The following is a 5834-nucleotide window of genomic DNA, read 5'->3' on the forward strand; positions in this document are numbered from 1 at the left end:
GTGTGTGTGTGTGTGTGTGTGTGTGAGTGAGTGTGATCATATCCTCAACTCCACTTTCCTGCCTTTTCCCAATAATCCTCGATTCCCTCACAGATTAACCATCAGGTCTGTCTTAATTTTGGATTTCCTGTGTGCCCCAGCTTGGACTGTTCTGTGTGGTAAAGCATTCACAGATTCACTCTCCTCTGGGGGAAAAGACATTTCTCTCATCTCTCTCTCTCGAATAGGTGACTACTCATTTTGATATGATGCCCTCTGGTCCTAGACACTGCTATAAGGGGAAACAACCTCTCCACATCTCCACTGTTGTGTCCTCTGAGAGTCTCATAAGGTCACCTCTCACCTTCTAAACTCCAGTGTGTACAGGCTCCATCTACCCAACCTCACCTCATAGGACAGTCCCTCTATACCCGGGATCAGCCGACTGAACCTCCTCTAGACTGTCTCCAAAACCAGTCTATCTTTCCTTCTTCTTCCATTCATTACTCGCTCCTCTCAGAGAGGGTAGTGAATCTGAGGAATTCTTTACTACAGAGGGCTTTCGAGGCTGGGCCATTCAGTACATTCAAGGCTGTGACAGATTTTCAATCAGTAAGGGAATTAACGGTTAAGGGGAAAAGGCAGGAAAGTGAAGTTGAGGATGATGGAGCAGATATGATGGGCTGAGTGGCCATCTTTTGCTGCTACATCTTATGGTGTATTGGAATCTTCCTCGAATCTAGGGAGATTTGAAAAATTGAAACCAACTACCGCACTGGCCACACCTATCAGGACCTGAGCGCTTGTTCACTCACAATTCCAACTGTTTCCTCAGATCACCCTCTGTGCTGATTGTGCTGTTTTTGAGTTCCTCCATTTCCTGATTTCCAGCTGTTTCTGGCCTGTTACTTGTACCCTTTTGCACTGAAAACCAAAGCACAGAGGGTGGTGGGTGCCTGGAACTCACTGCTGGGGAGGTAGTGGAAGCAGATACCATAGTGACTTTTAAAGGGTGTCTTGACAAATACATAAATAGGATGGGAATAGAGGGAAATGGTCCCCAGAAGGGTAGGGGGTTTTAGTTGTGACGGGCAGCATGTCAGTGCAGGCTTGGAGGGCCGAAGGGCCTGATCCTGTGCTGTAATTTTCTTTGTTCCTTGTTCTTTGTATACTGTGCTCAGTCCATGTGCCATCCCCTTATTCTCCAGCGTCAGTTCCCCAAACTCCACCTCCTGGAGGAACAATACTCATTTGTGAAACCTTTCCTCAGTTAACTCTTAGCTGTTAAAAATATTTATAGACACTCTAATGATCTACTTTTATGTTTCTTGTTAGCTTTCTCTTGTACTCGTTTTGTTTGCTTGTTATTAATCTTTTAGTCATTCTCTTTGCTGTATTTTAGACTCTGTCCTGTCCTTCATATGCATTTTATCTTTATTGTATGTTATTTTTTACCTTGTGTTTGATGTCTTTATATAAATTACTAATTCCCCAGACTCTTGCACTCTGCCTGTGACTATAGTCAAATGACATTTCCCTAATTGAAATTGGAACATTTGCTCAGTCTGGACTCAAGGGTCAGAGTGAGGGTCCCATGCATTGTCAAGGATCAGTTCTGTTTGTTTATTCCAGGAAAGGGAAATCACAGCGATGATGGATGAATGGCCTCTCTCAGTACTGGTGCTGTTGCTTTGTATGCTGCAGTATGCCACTAAATCTGTTCCCAGAGTCTGACTAAATTTAAGCCATGTGTGTTTGACAAGGATTAACTGACATATTTGTAGTGAAGGTTAGACATTAAAAATAGTTGGAACTAATTGGCAGCGCTCATTTTAATGTTAACCAGATGGGGGATTCAGTAGCTGGTTTAAATATGTGGTTTCACAGTGAAACGTTCATGCGGAGAAACCAGACTTCAACACTGATCTTACATCCAAGGATATGCCATAATAAACCCAAAAACAAAATCTTTAATCAGTAATTATGGTGACTATGGGAAGATCCCCTGTTGATTTGGTGATTTTTAGAGTCTCTCACAGAGATTTGATGACTGTGGGAGGTTCTGTCAGTGATTTGGTGACTGTGCGAGAGTCTCCTGGTGATGTGTGCACTGTGGGATGATCTCCTTGGTGATTTAGGGACTGTGGGGAGCTCTCGTGGTGATTTGGTGACTGTGGGAGTCTTGCTTGGTGATTTGGTGAATGCAGGAGGCTCCCTTCGTGATTTGGTGACTGTGGGGGACACTCAGGCTGATTTGGTGACTGTGGGGTCTCTCACGGTGATTTGGTGACTGTGGGGGACTCTCACTGTGATTTGGTGACTGTGGGGGACTCTCACTGTGATTTGGTGACTGTGGGGGACTCTCACTGTGATTTGGTGACTGTGGGGGACTCTCACGGTGATTTGGTGACTGTGGGGGACTCTCATGGTGATGTGGTACCTTGTTTGGTGCTCAGGCCTTGGTGTTGACCAGGTTAGTGATGTGACATGTATTTGGAATAGTCGGTTAGATTAGTGAGTGTTTTTGATGACTGGTGACAGCAGGAATTCAGTGAGCTGCTGTCACTCTTTCCTGTTGGCTATAGTCGGTGTTTCCGGTGAGCTGTGAGTCAGTGCTGTGATGTGGGGAGTTACCGATTTCCCCGCCACGCTGTCTGGGTGTGGTTCGGATCAACAAATGCTGCTTGAACTGGGCTATCTGCCTTATCGGAGGCACCAGGCTGGGTCAGCTCACATTCCTCAAACATCATTAAACTACAAGGAATTTCACAACATCCTGACTCACTTTGGGAGCAAATTCCAACTGTTCAAAAGGCAAAAGCTGAAAGATTAAAATTCCTTATAAACAAGCAACAAAGAGAAGGCCATTCAGCCTGCTCCACTGTTGGATAAAACCATTGCCATGCTGATTTTAAACTCAACACTACATTCCTGTATACCCACAGTAATTGCTCATCCCCTCAATCATCAACAATCTCTCCACCTCTGCCTTCAATCTGTGGAAAATTTCTGCTCCCACTCCTTTGCAGAAGGGAATTCCAAAGACTTTAATTCCTCGGAGAGAAAAACATTTCCACATCTCCCCCTTATTTTTAAACTAAGGCCCACACAGAGAATACTGAGGGAGGGTTTCCCCAAACCAGAATGGGGATAGTGCCCCTGGCATCAACACTTAAACTGCCCCATTGCCCCCAGTGTCTGAGCCCTAATGGGGGCTTTGCCCTGAACAGGGAGAAACCATTCACACCACCAATCAGTAGAGAAAAAGATGGCATTAAATTAACGTAATTAATGAGGATCAGGAACGTACTGCCTGAGAGTGTGGGGGAGGGAGGGTCACTTGAGTGAACATAAGAACGAAGAACAAAGAAAATTACAGCACAGGAACAGGCCCTTTGGCCCTCCAAGCCTGCGCCGATCCAAACCCTCTATCTAAACCTGTCACCTATTTTCCAAGGATCTGTATCCCTCTGCTCCCTGCCCATTCATGTATCTGTCTAGATGCATCTTAAATGATGCTATCGTGCCCGCCTCTACCACCTCCGCTGGCAATGTGTTCCAGGCATCCACCACCCTCTGCGTAAAGAATTTTCCATGCATATCTCCCTTAAACTTTTCCCCTCTCACCTTGAGATCGTGACCCCTAGTAATTGAGTCCCCCACTCTGGGAAAAAGCTTCTTGCTATCCACCCTGTCTATACCTCTCATGATATTGTAGACCTCAATCAGGTCCCCCCTCAACCTCCGTCTTTCTAATGTAAATAAGCCTAATCTACTCAACCTCTCTTCATAGCTAGCGCCCTCCATACCAGGCAACATCCTGGTGAACCTCCTCTGCACCCTCTCCAAAGCATCCACATCCTTTTGGTAATGTGGCAACCAGAACTGTACACAGTATTCCAAATGTGGTAGAACCAAAGTCCTATACAACTGTAACATGACCTGCCAACTCTTGTACTCAATACCCCGTCCGATGAATGAAAGCATGCTGCATGCCTTCTTGACCACTCTATCCACCTGCGTTGCCACCTTCAGGGTACAATGGACCTGAACACCCAGATCTCTCTGTGCATCAATTTTCCCCAGGCCTTTTCCATTTACCGTATAGTTCGCTCTTGAATTGGATCTTCCAAAATGCATCACCCCGCATTTGCCTGGATTGAACTCCATCTGCCATTTCTCCGCCCAACTCTCCAATCTATCTATATTCTGCTGCATTCTCCGACAGACCCCTTCACTATCTGCTACTCCACCAATCTTAGTGTCATCTGCAAACTTGCTAATCAGACCATCTGTACCTTCCTCCAGATCATTTATGTATATCACAAACAACAGTGGTCCCGACACGGATCCCTGTGGAACACCACTGTTCACAGTTCTCCATTTTGAGAAACTCCCTTCCATTACAACGCTCTGTCTCCTGTTGCCCAGCCAGTTCTCTATCCATCTAGCTAGTACACCCTGGACCCCATGTGACTTCACTTTCTCCATCAGCCTACCATGGGGAACCTTATCAAACGCCTTACTGAATAACATGTAAATGACATCTACAGCCTTCCTTCATCTGTCAACTTTGTCACTTCCTCAAAGAATTCTATCAAGTTGGTAAGACATGACCTTCCCTGCACAAAACCATGCTGCCTATCACTAATAAGCCCATTTTCTTCCAAATGTAAATAGATCCTATCCCTCAGTATCTTCTCCAGCAGCTTCCCCACCACTGACGTCAGGCTCACCGGTCTATAATTACCTGGATTATCCTCGCTACCCTTCTTAAACAAGGGGACAACATTAGCAATTCTCCAGTCCTCCGGGACCTCACCCATGCGCAAGAATGCTGCAAAGATATCTGTTAAGGCCCCAGCTATTTCCTGTGTCGCTTCCCTCAGTAACCTGGGATAGATCCCATCCGGACCTGGGGACTTGTCCACCCTAATGCCTTTTAGAATACCCAACACTTCCCCCCTCCTTCTGCCGACTTGACCTACAGTAATCAAATATCTATCCCTAATCTCAACATCCGTCATGTCCCTCTCCTCGGTGAATACCGACGCAAAGTACTCATTAAGAATCTCACTCATTTTCTCTGACTCCTCGCATAACTTCCCTCCTTTGTCCTTGAGTGGGCCAACCCTTTCTCTCGTTCGCCTCTTGCTGTGTGGGGGAGGCAGGTTCACTCATGAGGGTAGGGTCTGGAATGTACTGTCTGAGAGTGTGGGGGAGGCAGGTTCAGTTGAAGCCATGGAAAGGGAGTTTGATTGTATGTAAAACATTAGCTTATGCAGGGTTACAGTGTGAATGGTACAGACTGGATTGCACATTTGGAGCTGGGCTGAGCTGACACTGGAATAATTTTGTGGTTCTGTGCAGTTCCTCATTCTGACAACCAGGGAGCTCCCTCCAGCCACTCAAAGTGATTCCTAACCAGCCTGCTTTTTTCGAAACAAACACTGGCAAACACAGTGCAAGGTTTAAGAGGAGACCATTCAGGCCCTTGCCCCTGCGATACCATTCACTGACACCGTGGCTGGCTCTCAGCTGCACTTTCCCTCCTGTCCCTGATGGGGTTTGACTCCCTCGTTAGTTAAACATTTATCCACCTTGACCTTCAAAATACTCAATGAAGGAACACCACCACTGTCTGAGAATGTACTCTGCAGACTCCCCACTGTCTGAGAAACAAGTAAATCTTCCTTCTCACCGTCTCTGAGGGAGACCCCTCCAAGTTAAATTGTGTCTTTGAGTTCCAGAATCTTACGCACACACACACAGGATTGGCAAAGGGCTATGGGGAGAGAGCGGCGGCAATGGGATTAGTTTGGGGATTGATACAGGGATATGGGGAGAGCAGGGCA

Source organism: Rhincodon typus, chromosome 2 (assembly GCF_021869965.1).
Source record: "Rhincodon typus isolate 14 chromosome 2, sRhiTyp1.1, whole genome shotgun sequence".
NCBI lineage: Eukaryota > Metazoa > Chordata > Chondrichthyes > Orectolobiformes > Rhincodontidae > Rhincodon > Rhincodon typus.